The sequence below is a fragment of the Doryrhamphus excisus genome, linkage group LG6 (genome assembly GCF_037039965.1).
Source record: "Doryrhamphus excisus strain RoL-2023G ecotype Guam linkage group LG6, RoL_Dexc_Guam_v1.1, whole genome shotgun sequence".
NCBI lineage: Eukaryota > Metazoa > Chordata > Actinopteri > Syngnathiformes > Syngnathidae > Doryrhamphus > Doryrhamphus excisus.
In genome coordinates this window covers 19,411,646-19,435,947 of record NC_136362.1, presented here as the reverse complement: position 1 = coordinate 19,435,947, position 24,302 = coordinate 19,411,646, and positions in this window count along the sequence as shown.

Sequence of the window (24,302 nt, the reverse complement as noted above, 5' to 3'; positions counted from 1 at the left end):
GGCTTTGAAGGACAAAAAAAAAACAACAGCAAAACAGCTGCATTTTATTTTGGAGGGTCATGTGAGACACGAGAGGGTGTCAACATCCCTATTCAACAATCAACTGTCAACAGTCGTTTGGAACTTTGAGGCGGCCGCACCACATCGAAAACAAGCTGATGTGAACATTCCTGGTGAAATGTCACCACACTGATGCCAGATGATTGCCAGGGCGCCGCCACGTGACACAGAACGTGCACTGACACTTTTTGGAATTACAAATCCTGTCAAAGCACCTCTGTAAATTTGCATATATGTTATTAATTCACATGTGCTGGAGCCTATCCCAGCTGTCTTCGAGCGAGAGGCGGGGTACACCCTGGACTGGTCGCCAGCCAATCACAGGGCACATATAGACAAACAACCATTCACACTCACATTCATACCTATGGACAATTTGGAGTCGCCAATTAACCTAGCATGTTTTTGGAATGTGGGAGGAAACCGGAGTACCTGGAGAAAACCCACACATGCATGGGGAGAACATGCAAACTCCACACAGAGATGGCCGAGATTGAACCCTGGTCTCCTAGCTGTGAGGTCTGTGCGCTAACCACTCGACCACGGTGCCGCGAAAAAGTCATCAATTCCAAAAAAATGTAATTGTGATCAATCAAGTTTATCCAGATTAGAGATGCCTGTCTAAGACCTGCAGTGGAAACGTGCACACGTACACATGCACACAACCAGTGAAGGGAAACAGTTCTGATTAGTTTACGTGATGGCGGCTTAACAATGGCCACACACACACGCAGGTAAATACACACATTAATGTGCGAACACACACGCGAGCAAACACGCGAATGAACTACTGGGCGGTCTCAGCCATGGTGGCGTTGTCTTGAGGGGACTCCGGGGGTCTTTGTATAAATACACAAAGCTTTAGACAAACACTGGCAGCTGCCACATCTCATCTTGGGCTGGGAAAGGAAGGTCGGAGTGGGAGATGGAGGATGGAGGATGGATGAAAAATGTTGACAGAGACACAGAAAAGGAGTGCATCATGTAGTGCACCTTTAAATATACACACTACTTTACGGGTTCGATGTGAATGTATACTATTTAGTGTATTTTGTACACTATTTAGCATTGAAGGTGACATATACACTGTATAAAACATGGAATTAGGTGTGTGACACTCGTTCATTCATTCATTCGTTTTCTACCGCTTTTTCCTCACGAGGGTCGCGGGGGTGCTGGAGCCTATCCCAGCTGTTTTCGGCCGAGAGGCGGGGTACACCCTGGACTGGTGTCTAGCCAATCACAGGGCACATATAGACAAACAACCATTCACACTCACATTCATACCTATGGACAATTTGGAGTGGCCAATTAACCTAGCATGTTTTTGGAATGTGGGAGGAAACCGGAGTACCCGGAGAAAACCCACGCATGCACGGGGAGAGTGTGACACTTGTGCTCATTATTATTACTATGTAATTACATGTATTACTATTATATCCTGGTTAACATTTATATACTGTATACAGTGACATAAAATCCACACTGAAGACCCCCCAAAACATGCTCAGTAACGCCCCCTATAGACTAATGAAACAATAACATACATCACCAATCATTAACATAAAATTGGGTATACGTTCATCATGACAGAATGTACAATACCAAGTACCTTCATCAACATGTACACAGCTGTAAATAGTGTATATATGTTTTACCTTGTTTTTGTACTTTGCTCGTGTCCTTTTTGTATTCCGCTGGCTGCTATTCATCTGGAATTTCCACCTGAAGGACTAATAAAGGAATATGTTATCTTTAAATTGTAAAATCATCTTATCAGCATCTAAAATATTACCTTAACCAATTATGAACACATACACAGTAATGTCCCCAAACACACCATATTTACCACACGTCATGGCTACATACTGTAAGTAAGGTTCATTTCTTTTTACACTTACCGGTGCATGATTGTACCTTTTCCTGATTGTCATGGGAAAAGGTGTGGGAGTTGACCGCTGTACAGTCGTCCCTTGTCACACTGCGGCCCTAATTTCATGGCTTCACTCTTATCAAAAATCAATTTAAAATCAAACCATGTTGTTTCCTAGTTGAATATGGTCCAGAACAAAAATAGCTATATGCTCTAAAATACAAATACAGTACAAGGTATGAAGAGTAATGCTATTTAAAACATGTTTGACGAGACAAGCACCAGTCTTGATTGTCTGAACAGGCTTGAATTTTCTCATAACAGTCACAATAACAACAACATAATAATCATAAACAATAACATGGGCTACTGTTCTCATGGCCGTGACCCATACCAAGCTAAAACTCAACATCACTTCCTGTCTTCCACACATACAGAACATTTACTGCAACACACAAGCAGGGGTTTCACTTATTTATTTCTGGATTTCTCTGATTTTATCAAAGATATTGTGTACACAGTGACTATAGGGCTGTTATTTTTTGGTCTATAGGGCTCTAATGTTAAATACTGTATTTAGACCAGGGGTCTCAAACTCAATTTACCTGGGGGCCAGCAGAGCTAGGTTCTGGGTGAAGCCGGGCCGCATCAGGTTTTCAAAAAAAACCTAAAACGCACTTATTAAAAACTGGAAAAAAAAAAACAATAAAAAAACTATCTTCAATGCTTTTGCTTCTGCTATACCCTACACTTTTTCAGTACTTTGGTTCCGGTTTTCCACACCAAAATATCTGATAAAACATTCCATTGTTCCCAAATATTTTAATTTGTATTTTTCTATACACAAAATAAGAAAAAGACAAAAACAAATTAAGACTAAAGATAATAAATGAATCAATCAGTAATAAATAAGTAAAATAATAATAAAACAGCAAATAAGAAAAACATACGAAACCACATACAGTTGGTAGAAAAATACTTTTTTCAGATTCAAATGTACAGTATTAACAGTTATTTAACCTTTAACATGAACATTCATGAAACTTAATAATTTGACCCAATTAGCAAGTTAGCATCGTACTCAGTTCCATCTGGGAGCAGCGTGGTAACTTTAACAACATGTTTGATGAGATGCTTTATCTTGACGTGTATTTTCCCTTTTATTCCAAATCATTTCCTGCATTTATTTGTACCCAGCGTCATAAGCCTTTAGCTTCATTGCTAATCCAAAGCAAAACAGGGCGGGGTAACAGGGTAGGGTAACAGTATGGGCGGGGCAAAATCATGTTAATGTGTCCGGTGTGCACACAGCTTTAAGCTGTCATTTCAACATTAAACTTTGGTATCAAGGTGGGGGCCTCAAACTAGCGTCTCGCGGGCCACATTTGGCCCGCGGGTTGCGAGTTTGAGACCCCTGATTTAGATGGTTGTAAATGTTTTTCTGTGCTCTCTATGAATCTATTACAGTTATAAAGGAATCCTACTTTGTGGGAATACACTTATATAGTTGAACAAGCTGCAGTTTAGTGCTGAAAGAGGTTGACAGTGGCAAAAAAAAAACAAAACGAAATTAAAACTGCAAGCAGTGATGAGCGGGCTCGAGCACCCCGACGCGCTCGGGGGTACGCGCGGGTCGGGGGTACGCGCGGGTCGGGGTCGCGCGCGCGACCGGACGGGCGCGCGGACGCGCCGTACGAAAAACCGCGGCGAGCGGATAAGCGATAAGGGAGTCACGGCACTTGCAATTTTCCGCCAGGAGGGGGCGACAGCGGCGGCGAGGCGGGTGCGCGGTCACGTCCCGTCCGACGCCGCGAACCGCCATAAAAAAATTCACGACGATCGGACCACGCGGTAGGTCCTTGCGGCGGATATACGTTTCCGCCTGTGGGTGGCGCTATAGAGTGGTTGGCCCACACGGTAACGGACCAGAGGGTACCCCGAACCAACAGAAGAAATTAGGGGCCGATCCGACCGTGCGTAAGGAAGTTACGGCAGATATACATTTCCACCAGTTGGTGGCGCTATAGCGTATGTACACACACAGTCATAGACCAGAGGGTACCCCAGACCACCAGAAAAAATTTGGGCCTGATCCGACCATGTGGAAGGAAGTTACGGCTATATACATTTCCACCAGTTGGTGGCGCTATACAGTCTATGTACACACACAGTCATAGACCAGAGGGTACCCCAAACCACCAGAAAAAATTTGGGCTTGATCCGACCATGTGGAAGGAAGTTACGGCTATATACATTTCCACCAGTTGGTGGCGCTATACTGTCTATGTACACACACAGACATAGACCAGAGGGTACCCCAGACCACCAGAAAATTTTGTGGCCTGATCCGACCATGTGGAAGGAAGTTACGGCTATATACATTTCCACCAGTTGGTGGCGCTATAGAGTCTATGTACACACACAGTCATAGACCAGAGGGTACCCCAAACCACCAGAAAAAATTTGGGCTTGATCCGACCATGTGGAAGTAAGTTACGGCTATATACATTTCCACCAGTTGGTGGCGCTATACTGTCTATGTACACACACAGACATAGACCAGAGGGTACCCCAGACCACCAGAAAATTTTGTGGCCTGATCCGACCATGTGGAAGGAAGTTACGGCTATATACATTTCCACCAGTTGGTGGCGCTATACAGTCTATGTACACACACAGTCATAGACCAGAGGGTACCCCAAACCACCAGAAAAAATTTGGGCTTGATCCGACCATGTGGAAGGAAGTTACGGCTATATACATTTCCACCAGTTGGTGGCGCTATACAGTGTATGTACACACACAGTCATAGACCAGAGGGTACCCCAAACCACCAGAAAAAATTTGGGCTTGATCCGACCATGTGGAAGGAAGTTACGGCTATATACATTTCCACCAGTTGGTGGCGCTATACAGTGTATGTACGAACACAGTCATAGACCAGAGGGTACCCCAAACCACCAGAAAAAATTTGGGCTTGATCCGACCATGTGGAAGGAAGTTACGGCTATATACATTTCCACCAGTTGGTGGCGCTATACAGTGTATGTACACACACAGTCATAGACCAGAGGGTACCCCAAACCACCAGAAAAAATTTGGGCTTGATCCGACCATGTGGAAGGAAGTTACGGCTATATACATTTCCACCAGTTGGTGGCGCTATAGAGTCTATGTACACACAGTATAACAAACCAGAGATTGACCCAACACACCAAAAAAAATTTCAAGACAATCTGACCATGAATCAGGAAGTTACGGCAGATATACATTTCCACCAGTTGGTGGCGCTATAGAGTCTATGTACACACAGTATAACAAACCAGAGATTGACCCAACACACCAAAAAAAATTTCAAGACAATCTGACCATGAATCAGGAAGTTACGGCAGATATACATTTCCACCAGTTGGTGGCGCTGTGTTTTGAACATGGCTTCTGGAGCGTTAGGTGCGTCCTGTCATGATAGACGTCTCCACCGAAAATCATAGTGATACGTGTAACGGGTGGCGAGGGATAATGAATTGAAACTTCTAGGTGGCGCTAGTGTGTCAATTTAGATTGGTGTCACATGGGAGCACCACCAGGGCGCTCAGGCCTGGATTAAGGCCTGACGTGTAAGATTTCAGCAGCATGTGACCTTCTGCGGGCAAAATATGAGCCTTCGATGGTCAATGGCGAAGGATGACCATTCGCCGTGGCCACGCCCCCACATGTGCTTTCCACACATCACAGTCCATCGACTGACATCATCAGTCTGTCAGTCAAACTGTGTATTGACTTTGATGTACATTGCTTCAAGGCAAGGCCAGACACCAGGCAGGGCCAGATATGAAATGGTCAAAGTTTGGTGGCGTGCCACGCCCACATCCTAAGGAGCAGCCCAAAATCCTTCGCAATTTAACGTGGGCCATCCGTCTAGTGTTCGTTGATGCTACAACGGACTCATTCGGTCAAACCCCCTAGGAGGAGTTCGTCGAGATACGACCCCTACATCCTCCCCCAAATGGCCGCCGCCACCTAAAATGGCCGACTTCCTGTTGGTTTTTGAACATGGGTTCTTGAGACTTTTTTGTGCGTCCTGTCACGAGTGATGTCTCCTCCGAAAATCATGCCGATACGTGCAACGGGAGGCGAGGGATAATTATTTTAAAACTTCTAGGTGGCGCTAGTGAGTCAATTTGGCTTGGTTTCATATGGGGGCCACACCAGGCCGCTCAGGCCTGGATTCTGACCCCCCCTATGAGCTTTCAAGCCCATGCGACCTTTTGCGGGCGAATGATGACCTTTTCTATGTAAATGGCGAGGCCTGAGCATTCGCCGCCAGGCCACGCCCACCACGTTCGCTTTTCCTGCATCATGGTCCATCAACAGGCTTCACCAGGCTGTCAGGCAGTGACCTTGTGACCCTGATGTTCATCTGATGAATCTCCTGGCAGAAAAGGCCTCATGTAGATGACACGCCTTTAGCCTGTCGCCAATAGGTGGCGCTGCGACGAAATCAGGAAGTGACCTACGGGGACCTTCGGGGCGGGGCCATGATCACATGTACCAAGTATGATGAAGATCTGACCACGTGGAGCCAAGTTATTCACGTCTACAGTTACGCTCAGCGTGCAAGGCCCGGACATATGAAAATGGGCAAAATTTGGGGGCGTGCCACGCCCACATCGTATGGAATATCCCAAAATCCTTCGCAATTTAACGTCGGCCATCCGTCTAGTGTCCGTTGATGCAACAACGGACTCATTTGGTCAAACCCCCTAGGAGGAGTTCGTCGAGATACGACCCCAACTTCTGGCACGAAAAAGGCCGCCGCCATCCAAAATGGCCGACTTCCTGTTCGTTTTCCAATATGGGTTCTTGAGACTTTTTGGTCCGTCCTGTCACGATAGACGTCTCCACCAAGTTTCGTGACGATAGGTGAAACTGGTGGCGGGGGCCAATTTTTTTTAAATTTCAAGGTGGCGCTAGAGAGCCAATTTTCGAACATGATATTTGAAACCCATAAAATATCAAATTTTTCGCCAGACCTGATGCGCTCGCCAAATTTGGTGAGTTTTCGGGCATGTTAAGGCCCTCAAAATGGCGCTCATTTTGGGAGAAGAAGAATAATTAAAACTGCAAGCAGTGATGAGCGGGCTCGAGCACCCCGACGCGCTCGGGGGTACGCGCGGGTCGGGGGTACGCGCGGGTCGGGGTCGCGCGCGCGACCGGACGGGCGCGCGGACGCGCCGTACGAAAAACCGCGGCGAGCGGATAAGCGGTAAGGGAGTCACGGCACTTGCAATTTTCCGCCAGGAGGGGGCGACAGCGGCGGCGAGGCGGGTGCGCGGTCACGTCCCGTCCGACACCGCGAACCGCCATAAAAAAATTCACGACGATCGGACCACGCGGTAGGTCCTTGCGGCGGATATACGTTTCCGCCTGTGGGTGGCGCTATAGAGTGGTTGGCCCACACGGTAACGGACCGGAGGGTACCCCGAACCAACAGAAAAAATTAGGGGCCGATCCGACCGTGCGTAAGGAAGTTACGGCAGATATACATTTCCACCAGTTGGTGGCGCTATAGCGTATGTACACACACAGTCATAGACCAGAGGCTACCCCAGACCACCAGAAAAAATTTGGGCCTGATCCGACCATGTGGAAGGAAGTTACGGCTATATACATTTCCACCAGTTGGTGGCGCTATACAGTCGATGTACACACACAGTCATAGACCAGAGGGTACCCCAGACCACCAGAAAAAATTTGGGCCTGATCCGACCATGTGGAAGGAAGTTACGGCTATATATATTTCCACCAGTTGGTGGCGCTATACAGTCTATGTACACACACAGTCATAGACCAGAGGGTACCCCAAACCACCAGAAAAAATTTGGGCTTGATCCGACCATGTGGATGGAAGTTACGGCTATATACATTTCCACCAGTTGGTGGCGCTATACAGTGTATGTACACACACAGTCATAGACCAGAGGGTACCCCAGACCACCAGAAAAAATTTGGGCCTGATCCGACCATGTGGAAGGAAGTTACGGCTATATACATTTCCACCAGTTGGTGGCGCTATACAGTCTATGTACACACACAGTCATAGACCAGAGGGTACCCCAAACCACCAGAAAAAATTTGGGCTTGATCCGACCATGTGGAAGGAAGTTACGGCTATATACATTTCCACCAGTTGGTGGCGCTATACTGTCTATGAACACACACAGACATAGACCAGAGGGTACCCCAGACCACCAGAAAAATTTGTGGCCCGATCCGACCATGTGGAAGGAAGTTACGGCTATATACATTTCCACCAGTTGGTGGCGCTATAGAGTCTATGTACACACAGTATAACAAACCAGAGATTGACCCAACACACCAAAAAAATTTCAAGACAATCTGACCATGAATCAGGAAGTTACGGCAGATATACATTTCCACCAGTTGGTGGCGCTGTGTTTTGAACATGGCTTCTGGAGCGTTAAGTGCGTCCTGTCTTGATAGACGTCTCCACCGAAAATCATAGTGATACGTGTAACGGGTGGCGAGGGATAATGAATTGAAACTTCTAGGTGGCGCTAGTGTGTCAATTTAGATTGGTGTCACATGGGAGCACCACCAGGGCGCTCAGGCCTGGATTAAGGCCTCACGTTTAAGATTTCAGCAGCCTGTGACCTTCTGCAGGCAAATGATGACCTTTTGATGGTCAATGGCGAAGGCTGACCATTCGCCGTGGCCACGCCCCCCACATGTGCTTTACACACATCACAGTCCATCGACTGACATCATCAGTCTGTCAGTCAAACTGTGTATTGACTTTGATGTACATTGCTTCAAGGCAAGGCCAGACACCAGGCAGGGCCAGATATGAAATGGTCAAAGTTTGGTGGCGTGCCACGCCCACATCCTATGGAGCAGGCCAAAATCCTTCGCAATTTAACGTGGGCCATCCGTCTAGTGTCCGTTGATGCTACAACGGACTCATTCGGTCAAACCCCCTAGGAGGAGTTCGTCGAGATACGACCCATACATCCGCCCCCAAATGGCCGCCGCCACCTAAAATGGCCGACTTCCTGTTGGTTTTAGAACATGGGTTATTGAGACTTTTTTGTGCGTCCTGTCACGAGTGATGTCTCCTCCGAAAATCATGCCGATACGTGCAACGGGAGGCGAGGGATAATTATTTTAAAACTTCTAGGTGGCGCTAGTGAGTCAATTTGGCTTGGTTTCATATGGGGGCCACACCAGGCCGCTCAGGCCTGGATTCTGCCCCCCCCTATGAGTTTTCAAGCCCATGCGACCTTTTGCGGGCGAATGATGAGCTTTTCTATGTAAATGGCGAGGCCTGAGCATTCGCCGCCAGGCCACGCCCACCACGTGCGCTTTTCCTGCATCATGGTCCATCAACAGGCTTCACCAGGCTGTCAGGCAGTGACCTTGTGACCCCGATGTTCATCTGATGAATCTCCTGGCAGAAAAGGCCTCATGTAGATGACACGCCTTTAGCCTGTCGCCAATAGGTGGCGCTGCGACGAAATCAGGAAGTGACCTACGGGGACCTTCGGGGCGGGGCCATGATCACATGTACCAAGTATGATGAAGATCTGACCACGTGGAGCCAAGTTATTCACGTCTACAGTTACGCTCAGCGTGCAAGGCCCGGACATATGAAAATGGGCAAAATTTGGGGGCGTGCCACGCCCACATCGTGTGGAATATCCCAAAATCCTTCGCAATTTAACGTCGGCCATCCGTCTAGTGTCCGTTGATGCAACAACGGACTCATTCGGTCAAACCCCCTAGGAGGAGTTCGTCGAGATACGACCCCAACTTCTGGCACGAAAAAGGCCGCCGCCATCCAAAATGGCCGACTTCCTGTTCGTTTTCCAATATGGGTTCTTGAGACTTTTTGGTCCGTCCTGTCACGATAGACGTCTCCACCAAGTTTCGTGACGATAGGTGAAACTGGTGTCGGGGGCTAATTTTTTTTAAAATTCAAGGTGGCGCTAGAGAGCCAATTTTGGAACATTATATTTGAAACCCATAAAATATAAAATTTTTCGCCAGACCTGATGCGCTCGCCAAATTTGGTGAGTTTTCGGGCATGTTAAGGCCCTCAAAAAGGCCGACGGTTGGCAGAATAATAATAATTAAAACTGCAAGCAGTGATGAGCGGGCTCGAGCACCCCGACGCGCTCGGGGGTACGCGCGGGTCGGGGGTACGCGCGGGTCGGGGTCGCGCGCGCGACCGGACGGGCGCGCGGACGCGCCGTACGAAAAACCGCGGCGAGCGGATAAGCGGTAAGGGAGTCACGGCACTTGCAATTTTCCGCCAGGAGGGGGCGACAGCGGCGGCGAGGCGGGTGCGCGGTCACGTCCCGTCCGACGCCGCGAACCGCCATAAAAAAATTTACGACGATCGGACCGCGCGGTAGGTCCTTGCGGCGGATATACGTTTCCGCCTGTGGGTGGCGCTATAGAGTGGTTGGCCCACACGGTAACGGACCGGAGGGTACCCCGAACCAACAGAAAAAATTAGGGGCCGATCCGACCGTGCGTAAGGAAGTTACGGCAGATATACATTTCCACCAGTTGGTGGCGCTATAGCATATGTACACACACAGTCATAGACCAGAGGGTACCCCAGACCACCAGAAAAAATTTGGGCCTGATCCGACCATGTGGAAGGAAGTTACGGCTATATACATTTCCACCAGTTGGTGGCGCTATACAGTCTATGTACACACACAGTCATAGACCAGAGGGTACCCCAAACCACCAGAAAAAATTTGGGCTTGATCCGACCATGTGGATGGAAGTTACGGCTATATACATTTCCACCAGTTGGTGGCGCTATACAGTGTATGTACACACACAGTCATAGACCAGAGGGTACCCCAGACCACCAGAAAAAATTTGGGCCTGATCCGACCATGTGGAAAGGAAGTTACGGCTATATACATTTCCACCAGTTGGTGGCGCTATAGAGTCTATGTACACACACAGTCATAGACCAGAGGGTACCCCAAACCACCAGAAAAAATTTGGGCTTGATCCGACCATGTGGAAGGAAGTTACGGCTATATACATTTCCACCAGTTGGTGGCGCTATAGAGTCTATGTACACACACAGTCATAGACCAGAGGGTACCCCAAACCACCAGAAAAAATTTGGGCTTGATCCGACCATGTGGAAGGAAGTTACGGCTATATACATTTCCACCAGTTGGTGGCGCTATACTGTCTATGTACACACACAGACATAGACCAGAGGGTACCCCAGACCACCAGAAAATTTTGTGGGCTGATCCGACCATGTGGAAGGAAGTTACGGCTATATACACTTCCACCAGTTGGTGGCGCTATAGAGTCTATGTACACACACAGTCATAGACCAGAGGGTACCCCAAACCACCAGAAAAAATTTGGGCTTGATCCGACCATGTGGAAGGAAGTTACGGCTATATACATTTCCGCCAGTTGGTGGCGCTATAGAGTCTATGTACACACACAGTCATAGACCAGAGGGTACCCCAAACCACCAGAAAAAATTTGGGCTTGATCCGACCATGTGGAAGGAAGTTATGGCTATATAAATTTCCACCAGTTGGTGGCGCTATAGAGTCTATGTACACCCAGTATAACAAACCAGAGATTGACCCAACACACCAAAAAAAATTTCAAGACAATCTGACCATGAATCAGGAAGTTACGGCAGATATACATTTCCACCAGTTGGTGGCGCTGTGTTTTGAACATGGCTTCTGGAGCGTTAAGTGCGTCCTGTCATGATAGACGTCTCCACCGAAAATCATAGTGATACGTGTAACGGGTGGCGAGGGATAATGAATTGAAACTTCTAGGTGGCGCTAGTGTGTCAATTTAGATTGGTGTCACATGGGAGCACCACCAGGGTGCTCAGGCCTGGATTAAGGCCTCACGTTTAAGATTTCAGCAGCCTGTGACCTTCTGCAGGCAAATGATGACCTTTTGATGGTCAATGGCGAAGGCTGACCATTCGCCGTGGCCACGCCCCCCACATGTGCTTTACACACATCATAGTCCATCAACTGACTTCAGCAGTCTGTCAGTCAAACTGTGTATTGACTTTGATGTACATTGCTTCAAGGCAAGGCCAGACACCAGGCAGGGCCAGATATGAAATGGTCAAAGTTTGGTGGCGTGCCACGCCCACATCCTATGGAGCGGCCCAAAATCCTTCGCAATTTAACGTGGGCCATCCGTCTAGTGTCTGTTGATGCAACAACGGACTCATTCAGTCAAACCCCCTAGGAGGAGTTCGTCGAGATACGACCCCTACATCCTCCCCCAAATGGCCGCCGCCACCTAAAATGGCCGACTTCCTGTTGGTTTTTGAACATGGGTTCTTGAGACTTTTTTGTGCGTCCTGTCACGAGTGATGTCTCCTCCGAAAATCATGCCGATACGTGCAACGGGAGGCGAGGGATAATTATTTTAAAACTTCTAGGTGGCGCTAGTGAGTCAATTTGGCTTGGTTTCATATGGGGGCCACACCAGGCCGCTCAGGCCTGGATTCTGACCCCCCCTATGAGTTTTCAAGCCCATGCGACCTTTTGCGGGCGAATGATGACCTTTTCTATGTAAATGGCGAGGCCTGAGCATTCGCCGCCAGGCCACGCCCACCACGTTCGCTTTTCCTGCATCATGGTCCATCAACAGGCTTCACCAGGCTGTCAGGCAGTGACCTTGTGACCCCGATGTTCATCTGATGAATCTCCTGGCAGAAAAGGCCTCATGTAGATGACACGCCTTTAGCCTGTCGCCAATAGGTGGCGCTGCGACGAAATCAGGAAGTGACCTACGGGGACCTTCGGGGCGGGGCCATGATCACATGTACCAAGTATGATGAAGATCTGACCACGTGGAGCCAAGTTATTCACGTCTACAGTTACGCTCAGCGTGCAAGGCCCGGACATATGAAAATGGGCAAAATTTGGGGGCGTGCCACGCCCACATCGTATGGAATATCCCAAAATCCTTCGCAATTTAACGTCGGCCATCCGTCTAGTGTCCGTTGATGCAACAACGGACTCATTTGGTCAAACCCCCTAGGAGGAGTTCGTCGAGATACGACCCCAACTTCTGGCACGAAAAAGGCCGCCGCCATCCAAAATGGCCGACTTCCTGTTCGTTTTCCAATATGGGTTCTTGAGACTTTTTGGTCCGTCCTGTCACGATAGACGTCTCCACCAAGTTTCGTGACGATAGGTGAAACTGGTGGCGGGGGCCAATTTTTTCAAAAATTAAAGGTGGCGCTAGAGAGTCAATTTTGGAACATTGTTTTCGGGACCCCCACCAGATCGAAATTTTCGCCAGACCTGACGCGCTTGCAAAATTTGGTGAGTTTTCGGGCATGTTAAGGCCCTCAAAATGGCCGTCCTTTCGTCAGAATAATAATAAAAAAAAAAATAATAATAAAAAACGGAACGATTACAATAGGGCTTTCGCACTGGTCAGTGCTCGAGCCCTAATTAAAACTGCAAGCAGTGATGAGCGGGCTCGAGCACCCCGACGCGCTCGGGGGTACGCGCGGGTCGGGGGTACGCGCGGGTCGGGGTCGCGCGCGCGACCGGACGGGCGCGCGGACGCGCCGTACGAAAAACCGCGGCGAGCGGATAAGCGGTAAGGGAGTCACGGCACTTGCAATTTTCCGCCAGGAGGGGGCGACAGCGGCGGCGAGGCGGGTGCGCGGTCACGTCCCGTCCGACACCGCGAACCGCCATAAAAAAATTCACGACGATCGGACCACGCGGTAGGTCCTTGCGGCGGATATACGTTTCCGCCTGTGGGTGGCGCTATAGAGTGGTTGGCCCACACGGTAACGGACCGGAGGGTACCCCGAACCAACAGAAAAAATTAGGGGCCGATCCGACCGTGCGTAAGGAAGTTATGGCAGATATACATTTCCACCAGTTGGTGGCGCTATAGCGTATGTACACACACAGTCATAGACCAGAGGGTACCCCAGACCACCAGAAAAAATTTGGGCCTGATCCGACCATGTGGAAGGAAGTTACGGCTATATACATTTCCACCAGTTGGTGGCGCTATACAGTCGATGTACACACACAGTCATAGACCAGAGGGTACCCCAGACCACCAGAAAAAATTTGGGCCTGATCCGACCATGTGGAAGGAAGTTACGGCTATATACATTTCCACCAGTTGGTGGCGCTATACAGTCTATGTACACACACAGTCATAGACCAGAGGGTACCCCAAACCACCAGAAAAAATTTGGGCTTGATCCGACCATGTGGAAGGAAGTTACGGCTATATACATTTCCACCAGTTGGTGGCGCTATAGAGTCTATGTACACACAGTATAACAGACCAGAGATTGACCCAACACACCAAAAAAAATTTCAAGACAATCTGACCATGAATCAGGAAGTTACGGCAGATATACATTTCCACCAGTTGGTGGCGCTGTGTTTAGAACATGGCTTCTGGAGCATTAGGTGCGTCCTGTCATGATAGACGTCTCCACCGAAAATCATAGTGATACGTGTAACCGGTGGCGAGGGATAATGAATTGAAACTTCTAGGTGGCGCTAGTGTGTCAATTTAGATTGGTGTCACATGGGAGCACCACCAGGGCGCTCAGGCCTGGATTAAGGCCTCACGTTTAAGATTTCAGCAGCCTGTGACCTTCTGCAGGCAAATGATGACCTTTTGATGGTCAATGGCGAAGGCTGACCATTCGCCGTGGCCACGCCCCCCACATGTGCTTTACACACATCATAGTCCATCAACTGACATCATCAGTCTGTCAGTCAAAAAGTGTATTGACTTTGATGTACATTGCTTCAAGGCAAGGCCAGACACCAGGCAGGGCCAGATATGAAATGGTCAAAGTTTGGTGGCGTGCCACGCCCACATCCTATGGAGCGGCCCAAAATCCTTCGCAATTTAACGTGGGCCATCCGTCTAGTGTCCGTTGATGCAACAACGGACTCATTCGGTCAAACCCCCTAGGAGGAGTTCGTCAAGATACGACCCATACATCCGCCCCCAAATGGCCGCCGCCACCTAAAATGGCCGACTTCCTGTTGGTTTTAGAACATGGGTTATTGAGACTTTTTTGTGCGTCCTGTCACGAGTGATGTCTCCTCCGAAAATCATGCCGATACGTGCAACGGGAGGCGAGGGATAATTATTTTAAAACTTCTAGGTGGCGCTAGTGAGTCAATTTGGCTTGGTTTCATATGGGGGCCACACCAGGCCGCTCAGGCCTGGATTCTGACCCCCCCTATGAGTTTTCAAGCCCATGCGACCTTTTGCGGGCGAATGATGACCTTTTCTATGTAAATGGCGAGGCCTGAGCATTCGCCGCCAGGCCACGCCCACCACGTGCGCTTTTCCTGCATCATGGTCCATCAACAGGCTTCACCAGGCTGTCAGGCAGTGACCTTGTGACCCCGATGTTCATCTGATGAATCTCCTGGCAGAAAAGGCCTCATGTAGATGACACGCCTTTAGCCTGTCGCCAAAAGGTGGCGCTGCGACGAAATCAGGAAGTGACCTACGGGGACCTTCGGGGCGGGGCCATGATCACATGTACCAAGTATGATGAAGATCTGACCACGTGGAGCCAAGTTATTCACGTCTACAGTTACGCTCAGCGTGCAAGGCCCGGACATATGAAAATGGGCAAAATTTGGGGGCGTGCCACGCCCACATCGTATGGAATATCCCAAAATCCTTCGCAATTTAACGTCGGCCATCCGTCTAGTGTCCGTTGATGCAACAACGGACTCATTTGGTCAAACCCCCTAGGAGGAGTTCGTCGAGATACGACCCCAACTTCTGGCACGAAAAAGGCCGCCGCCATCCAAAATGGCCGACTTCCTGTTCGTTTTCCAATATGGGTTCTTGAGACTTTTTGGTCCGTCCTGTCACGATAGACGTCTCCACCAAGTTTCGTGACGATAGGTGAAACTGGTGGCGGGGGCCAATTTTTTCAAAAATTAAAGGTGGCGCTAGAGAGTCAATTTTGGAACATTGTTTTCGGGACCCCCACCAGATCGAAATTTTCGCCAGACCTGACGCGCTTGCAAAATTTGGTGAGTTTTCGGGCATGTTAAGGCCCTCAAAATGGCCGTCCTTTCGTCAGAATAAAAAACGGAACGATTACAATAGGGCTTTCGCACTGGTCAGTGCTCGAGCCCTAAAAATTAAAACTGCAAGCAGTGATGAGCGGGCTCGAGCACCCCGACGCGCTCGGGGGTACGCGCGGGTCGGGGGTACGCGCGGGTCGGGGTCGCGCGCGCGACCGGACGGGCGCGCGGACGCGCCGTACGAAAAACCGCGGCGAGCGGATAAGCGGTAAGGGAGTCACGGCACTTGCAATTTTCCGCCAGGAGGGGGCGACAGCGGCGGCGAGGCGGGTGCGCGGTCACGTCCCGTCCGACACCGCGAACCGCCATAAAAAAATTCACGACGATCGGACCACGCGGTAGGTCCTTGCGGCGGATATACGTTTCCGCCTGTGGGTGGCGCTATAGAGTGGTTGGCCCACACGGTAACGGACCGGAGGGTACCCCGAACCAACAGAAAAAATTAGGGGCCGATCCGACCGTGCGTAAGGAAGTTACGGCAGATATACATTTCCACCAGTTGGTGGCGCTATAGCGTATGTACACACACAGTCATAGACCAGAGGGTACCCCAGACCACCAGAAAAAATTTGGGCCTGATCCGACCATGTGGAAGGAAGTTACGGCTATATACATTTCCACCAGTTGGTGGCGCTATACAGTCGATGTACACACACAGTCATAGACCAGAGGGTACCCCAGACCACCAGAAAAAATTTTGGCCTGATCCGACCATGTGGAAGGAAGTTACGGCTATATACATTTCCACCAGTTGGTGGCGCTATACAGTCTATGTACACACACAGTCATAGACCAGAGGGTACCCCAAACCACCAGAAAAAATTTGGGCTTGATCCGACCATGTGGATGGAAGTTACGGCTATATACATTTCCACCAGTTGGTGGCGCTATACAGTGTATGTACACACACAGTCATAGACCAGAGGGTACCCCAGACCACCAGAAAAAATTTGGGCCTGATCCGACCATGTGCAAGGAAGTTACGGCTATATACATTTCCACCAGTTGGTGGCGCTATACAGTCTATGTACACACACAGTCATAGACCAGAGGGTACCCCAAACCACCAGTAAAAATTTGGGCTTGATCCGACCATGTGGAAGGAAGTTACGGCTATATACATTTCCACCAGTTGGTGGCGCTATACTGTCTATGTACACACACAGACATAGACCAGAGGGTACCCCAGACCAGCAGAAAATTTTGTGGCCTGATCCGACCATGTGGAAGGAAGTTACGGCTATATACATTTCCACCAGTTGGTGGCGCTAAAGAGTCTATGTACACACACAGTCATAGACCAGAGGGTACCCCAAACCACCAGAAAAAATTTGGGCTTGATCCGACCATGTGGAAGGAAGTTACGGCTATATACATTTCCACCAGTTGGTGGCGCTATAGAGTCTATGTACACACACAGTCATAGACCAGAGGGTACCCCAAACCACCAGAAAAAATTTGGGCTTGATCCGACCATGTGGAAGGAAGTTACGGCTATATACATTTCCACCAGTTGGTGGCGCTATAGAGTCTATGTACACACACAGTCATAGACCAGAGGGTACCCCAAACCACCAGAAAAAATTTGGGCTTGATCCGACCATGTGGAAGGAAGTTACGGCTATATACATTTCCACCACTTGGTGGCGCTATAGAGTCTATGTACACCCAGTATAACAAACCAGAGATTGACCCAACACACCAAAAAAAATTTCAAGACAATCTGACCATGAATCAGGAAGTTACGGCAGATATACATTTCCACCAGTTGGTGGCGCTGTGTTTTGAACATGGCTTCTGGAGCGTTAAGTGCGTCCTGTCATGATAGACGTCTCCACCGAAAATCATAGTGATACGTGTAACGGGTGGCGAGGGATAATGAATTGAAACTTCTAGGTGGCGCTAGTGTGTCAATTTAGATTGGTGTCACATGGGAGCACCACCAGGGCGCTCAGGCCTGGATTAAGGCCTCACGTTTAAGATTTCAGCAGCCTGTGACCTTCTGCAGGCAAATGATGACCTTTTGATGGTCAATGGCGAAGGCTGACCATTCGCCGTGGCCACGCCCCCCACATGTGCTTTACACACATCATAGTCCATCAACTGACTTCAGCAGTCTGTCAGTCAAACTGTGTATTGACTTTGATGTACATTGCTTCAAGGCAAGGCCAGACACCAGGCAGGGCCAGATATGAAATGGTCAAAGTTTGGTGGCGTGCCACGCCCACATCCTATGGAGCGGCCCAAAATCCTTCGCAATTTAACGTGGGCCATCCGTCTAGTGTCCGTTGATGCAACAACGGACTCATTCAGTCAAACCCCCTAGGAGGAGTTCGTCGAGATACGACCCCTACATCCTCCCCCAAATGGCCGCCGCCACCTAAAATGGCCGACTTCCTGTTGGTTTTTGAACATGGGTTCTTGAGACTTTTTTGTGCGTCCTGTCACGAGTGATGTCTCCTCCGAAAATCATGCCGATACGTGCAACGGGAGGCGAGGGATAATTATTTTAAAACTTCTAGGTGGCGCTAGTGAGTCAATTTGGCTTGGTTTCATATGGGGGCCACACCAGGCCGCTCAGGCCTGGATTCTGACCCCCCCTATGAGCTTTCAAGCCCATGCGACCTTTTGCGGGCGAATGATGACCTTTTCTATGTAAATGGCGAGGTCTGAGCATTCGCCGCCAGGCCACGCCCACCACGTTCGCTTTTCCTGCATCATGGTCCATCAACAGGCTTCACCAGGCTGTCAGGCAGTGACCTTGTGACCCTGATGTTCATCTGATGAATCTCCTGGCAGAAAAGGCCTCATGTAGATGACACGCCTTTAGCCTGTCGCCAATAGGTGGCGCTGCGACGAAATCAGGAAGTGACCTACGGGGACCTTCGGGGCGGGGCCATGATCACATGTACCAAGTATGATGAAGATCTGACCACGTGGAGCCAAGTTATTCACGTCTACAGTTACGCTCAGCGTGCAAGGCCCGGACATATGAAAATGGGCAAAATTTGGGGGCGTGCCACGCCCACATCGTATGGAATATCCCAAAATCCTTCGCAATTTAACGTCGGCCATCCGTCTAGTGTCCGTTGATGCAACAACGGACTCATTCGGTCAAACCCCCTAGGAGGAGTTCGTCGAGATACGACCCATACTTCCGCCCCCAAATGGCCGCCGCCACCTAAAATGGCCGACTTCCTGTTGGTTTTAGAACATGGGTTCTTGAGACTTTTTTGTGCGTCCTGTCACGAGTGATGTCTCCTCCGAAAATCATGCCGATACGTGCAACGGGAGGCGAGGGATAATTATTTTAAAACTTGTAGGTGGCGCTAGTGAGTCAATTTGGCTTAGTTTCATATGGGGGCCACACCAGGCCGCTCAGGCCTGGATTCTGACCCCCTCTATGAGCTTTCAAGCCCATGCGACCTTTTGCGGGCGAATGATGACCTTTTCTATGTAAATGGCGAGGTCTGAGCATTCGCCGCCAGGCCACGCCCACCACGTTCGCTTTTCCTGCATCATGGTCCATCAACAGGCTTCACCAGGCTGTCAGGCAGTGACCTTGTGACCCTGATGTTCATCTGATGAATCTCCTGGCAGAAAAGGCCTCATGTAGATGACACGCCTTTAGCCTGTCGCCAATAGGTGGCGCTGCGACGAAATCAGGAAGTGACCTACGGGGACCTTCGGGGCGGGGCCATGATCACATGTACCAAGTATGATGAAGATCTGACCACGTGGAGCCAAGTTATTCACGTCTACAGTTACGCTCAGCGTGCAAGGCCGGGGCAGATGAACAAGGGGAAAATTTGGGGGCGTGCCACGCCCACATCGTATGGAATATCCCAAAATCCTTCGCAATTTAACGTCGGCCATCCGTCTAGTGTCCGTTGATGCAACAACGGACTCATTTGGTCAAACCCCCTAGGAGGAGTTCGTCGAGATACGACCCCAACTTCTGGCCCAAAAACGGCCGCCGCCATCCAAAATGGCTGACTTCCTGTTCGTTTTCCAATATGGGTTCTTGAGACTTTTTGGTCCGTCCTGTCACGATAGACGTCTCCACCGAGTTTCGTGACGATAGGTGAAACTGGTGTCGGGGGCTAATTTTTTTTCAAATCCAAGGTGGCGCTAGAGAGTCAATTTTGGAACATTGTTTTCGGGACCCCCACCAGATCGAAATTTTCGCCAGACCTGACGCGCTTGCAAAATTTGGTGAGTTTTCGGGCATGTTGAGGCCCTCAAAATGGCCGTCCTTTCGTCGGAATAATAATAATAATAATAATAATAATAATAAACATTACGATTACAATAGGGCTTTCGCACTGGTCAGTGCTCGAGCCCTAATAAAAAACGGAACGATTACAATAGGGCTTTCGCACTGTCAGTGCTCGAGCCCTAATTAAAACTGCAAGCAGTGATGAGCGGGCTCGAGCACCCCGACGCGCTCGGGGGTATGCGCGGGTCGGGGGTACGCGCGGGTCGGGGTCGCGCGCGCGACCGGACGGGCGCGCGGACGCGCCGTACGAAAAACCGCGGCGAGCGGATAAGCGGTAAGGGAGTCACGGCACTTGCAATTTTCCGCCAGGAGGGGGCGACAGCGGCGGCGAGGCGGGTGCGCGGTCACGTCCCGTCCGACACCGCGAACCGCCATAAAAAAATTCACGACGATCGGACCACGCGGTAGGTCCTTGCGGCGGATATACATTTCCGCCTGTGGGTGGCGCTATAGAGTGGTTGGCCCACACGGTAACGGACCGGAGGGTACCCCGAACCAACAGAAAAAATTAGGGGCCGATCCGACCGTGCGTAAGGAAGTTACGGCAGATATACATTTCCACCAGTTGGTGGCGCTATAGCGTATGTACACACACAGTCATAGACCAGAGGGTACCCCAGACCACCAGAAAAAATTTGGGCCTGATCCGACCATGTGGAAGGAAGTTACGGCTATATACATTTCCACCAGTTGGTGGCGCTATACAGTCTATGTACACACACAGTCATAGACCAGAGGGTACCCCAAACCACCAGAAAAAATTTGGGCTTGATCCGACCATGTGGATGGAAGTTACGGCTATATACATTTCCACCAGTTGGTGGCGCTATACAGTGTATGTACACACACAGTCATAGACCAGAGGGTACCCCAGACCACCAGAAAAAATTTGGGCTTGATCCGACCATGTGGAAGGAAGTTACGGCTATATACATTTCCACCAGTTGGTGGCGCTATAGAGTCTATGTACACACACAGTCATAGACCAGAGGGTACCCCAAACCACCAGAAAAAATTTGGGCTTGATCCGACCATGTGGAAGGAAGTTACGGCTATATACATTTCCACCAGTTGGTGGCGCTATAGAGTCTATGTACACACAGTATAACAGACCAGAGATTGACCCAACACACCAAAAAATTTTTCAAGACAATCTGACCATGAATCAGGAAGTTACGGCAGATATACATGTCCACCAGTTGGTGGCGCTGTGTTTAGAACATGGCTTCTGGAGCATTAGGTGCGTCCTGTCATGATAGACGTCTGCACCGAAAATCATAGTGATACGTGTAACGGGTGGCGAGGGATAATGAATTGAAACTTCTAGGTGGCGCTAGTGTGTCAATTTAGATTGGTGTCACATGGGAGCACCACCAGGGCGCTCAGGCCTGGATTAAGGCCTCACGTTTAAGATTTCAGCAGCCTGTGACCTTCTGCAGGCAAATGATGACCTTTTGATGGTCAATGGCGAAGGCTGACCATTCGCCGTGGCCACGCCCCCCACATGTGCTTTACACACATCATAGTCCATCGACTGACATCATCAGTCTGTCAGTCAAACTGTGTATTGACTTTGATGTACTTTGCTTCAAGGCAAGGCCAGACACCAGGCAGGGCCAGATATGAAATGGTCAAAGTTTGGTGGCGTGCCACGCCCACATCCTATGGAGCGGCCCAAAATCCTTCGCAATTTAACGTGGGCCATCCGTCTAGTGTCCGTTGATGCAACAACGGACTCATTCGGTCAAACCCCCTAGGAGGAGTTCGTCAAGATACGACCCATACATCCGCCCCCAAATGGCCGCCGCCACCTAAAATGGCCGACTTCCTGTTGGTTTTAGAACATGGGTTATTGAGACTTTTTTGTGCGTCCTGTCACGAGTGATGTCTCCTCCAAAAATCATGCCGATACGTGCAACGGGAGGCGAGGGATAATTATTTTAAAACTTCTAGGTGGCGCTAGTGAGTCAATTTGGCTTGGTTTCATATGGGGGCCACACCAGGCCGCTCAGGCCTGGATTCTGACCCCCCCTATGAGTTTTCAAGCCCATGCGACCTTTTGCGGGCGAATGATGACCTTTTCTATGTAAATGGCGAGGCCTGAGCATTCGCCGCCAGGCCACGCCCACCACGTGCGCTTTTCCTGCATCATGGTCCATCAACAGGCTTCACCAGGCTGTCAGGCAGTGACCTTGTGACCCCGATGTTCATCTGATGAATCTCCTGGCAGAAAAGGCCTCATGTAGATGACACGCCTTTAGCCTGTCGCCAAAAGGTGGCGCTGCGACGAAATCAGGAAGTGACCTACGGGGACCTTCGGGGCGGGGCCATGATCACATGTACCAAGTATGATGAAGATCTGACCACGTGGAGCCAAGTTATTCACGTCTACAGTTACGCTCAGCGTGCAAGGCCCGGACATATGAAAATGGGCAAAATTTGGGGGCGTGCCACGCCCACATCGTATGGAATATCCCAAAATCCTTCGCAATTTAACGTCGGCCATCCGTCTAGTGTCCGTTGATGCAACAACGGACTCATTTGGTCAAACCCCCTAGGAGGAGTTCGTCGAGATACGACCCCAACTTCTGGCACGAAAAAGGCCGCCGCCATCCAAAATGGCCGACTTCCTGTTCGTTTTCCAATATGGGTTCTTGAGACTTTTTGGTCCGTCCTGTCACGATAGACGTCTCCACCAAGTTTCGTGACGATAGGTGAAACTGGTGGCGGGGGCCAATTTTTTCAAAAATTAAAGGTGGCGCTAGAGAGTCAATTTTGGAACATTGTTTTCGGGACCCCCACCAGATCGAAATTTTCGCCAGACCTGACGCGCTTGCAAAATTTGGTGAGTTTTCGGGCATGTTAAGGCCCTCAAAATGGCCGTCCTTTCGTCAGAATAAAAAACGGAACGATTACAATAGGGCTTTCGCACTGGTCAGTGCTCGAGCCCTAATAATAAGAAACGGAACGATTACAATAGGGCTTTCGCACTGGTCAGTGCTCGAGCCCTAATAATAATTAAAACTGCAAGCAGTGATGAGCGGGCTCGAGCACCCCGACGCGCTCGGGGGTACGCGCGGGTCGGGGGTACGCGCGGGTCGGGGTCGCGCGCGCGACCGGACGGGCGCGCGGACGCGCCGTACGAAAAACCGCGGCGAGCGGATAAGCGATAAGGGAGTCACGGCACTTGCAATTTTCCGCCAGGAGGGGGCGACGGCGAGGCGGGTGCGCGGTCACGTCCCGTCCGACGCCGCGAACCGCCATAAAAAAATTCACGACGATCGGACCGCGCGGTAGGTCCTTGCGGTGGATATACGTTTCCGCCTGTGGGTGGCGCTATAGAGTGTATGCGCCCACACGGTAACGGACCGGAGGGTACCCCGAACCAACAGAAAAAATTAGGGGCCGATCCGACCGTGCGTAAGGAAGTTACGGCAGATATACATTTCCACCAGTTGGTGGCGCTATACAGTCTATGTACACACACAGTCATAGACCAGAGGGTACCCCAAACCACCAGAAAAAATTTGGGCTTGATCCGACCATGTGGAAGGAAGTTACGGCTATATACATTTCCACCAGTTGGTGGCGCTATACTGTCTATGTACACACACAGACATAGACCAGAGGGTACCCCAGACCACCAGAAAAATTTGTGGCCTGATCCGACCATGTGGAAGGAAGTTACGGCTATATACATTTCCACCAGTTGGTGGCGCTATACAGTGTATGTACACACACAGTCATAGACCAGAGGGTACCCCAAACCACCAGAAAAAATTTGGGCTTGATCCGACCATGTGGAAGGAAGTTACGGCTATATACATTTCCACCAGTTGGTGGCGCTATACTGTCTATGTACACACACAGACATAGACCAGAGGGTACCCCAGACCACCAGAAAAATTTGTAGCCTGATCCGACCATG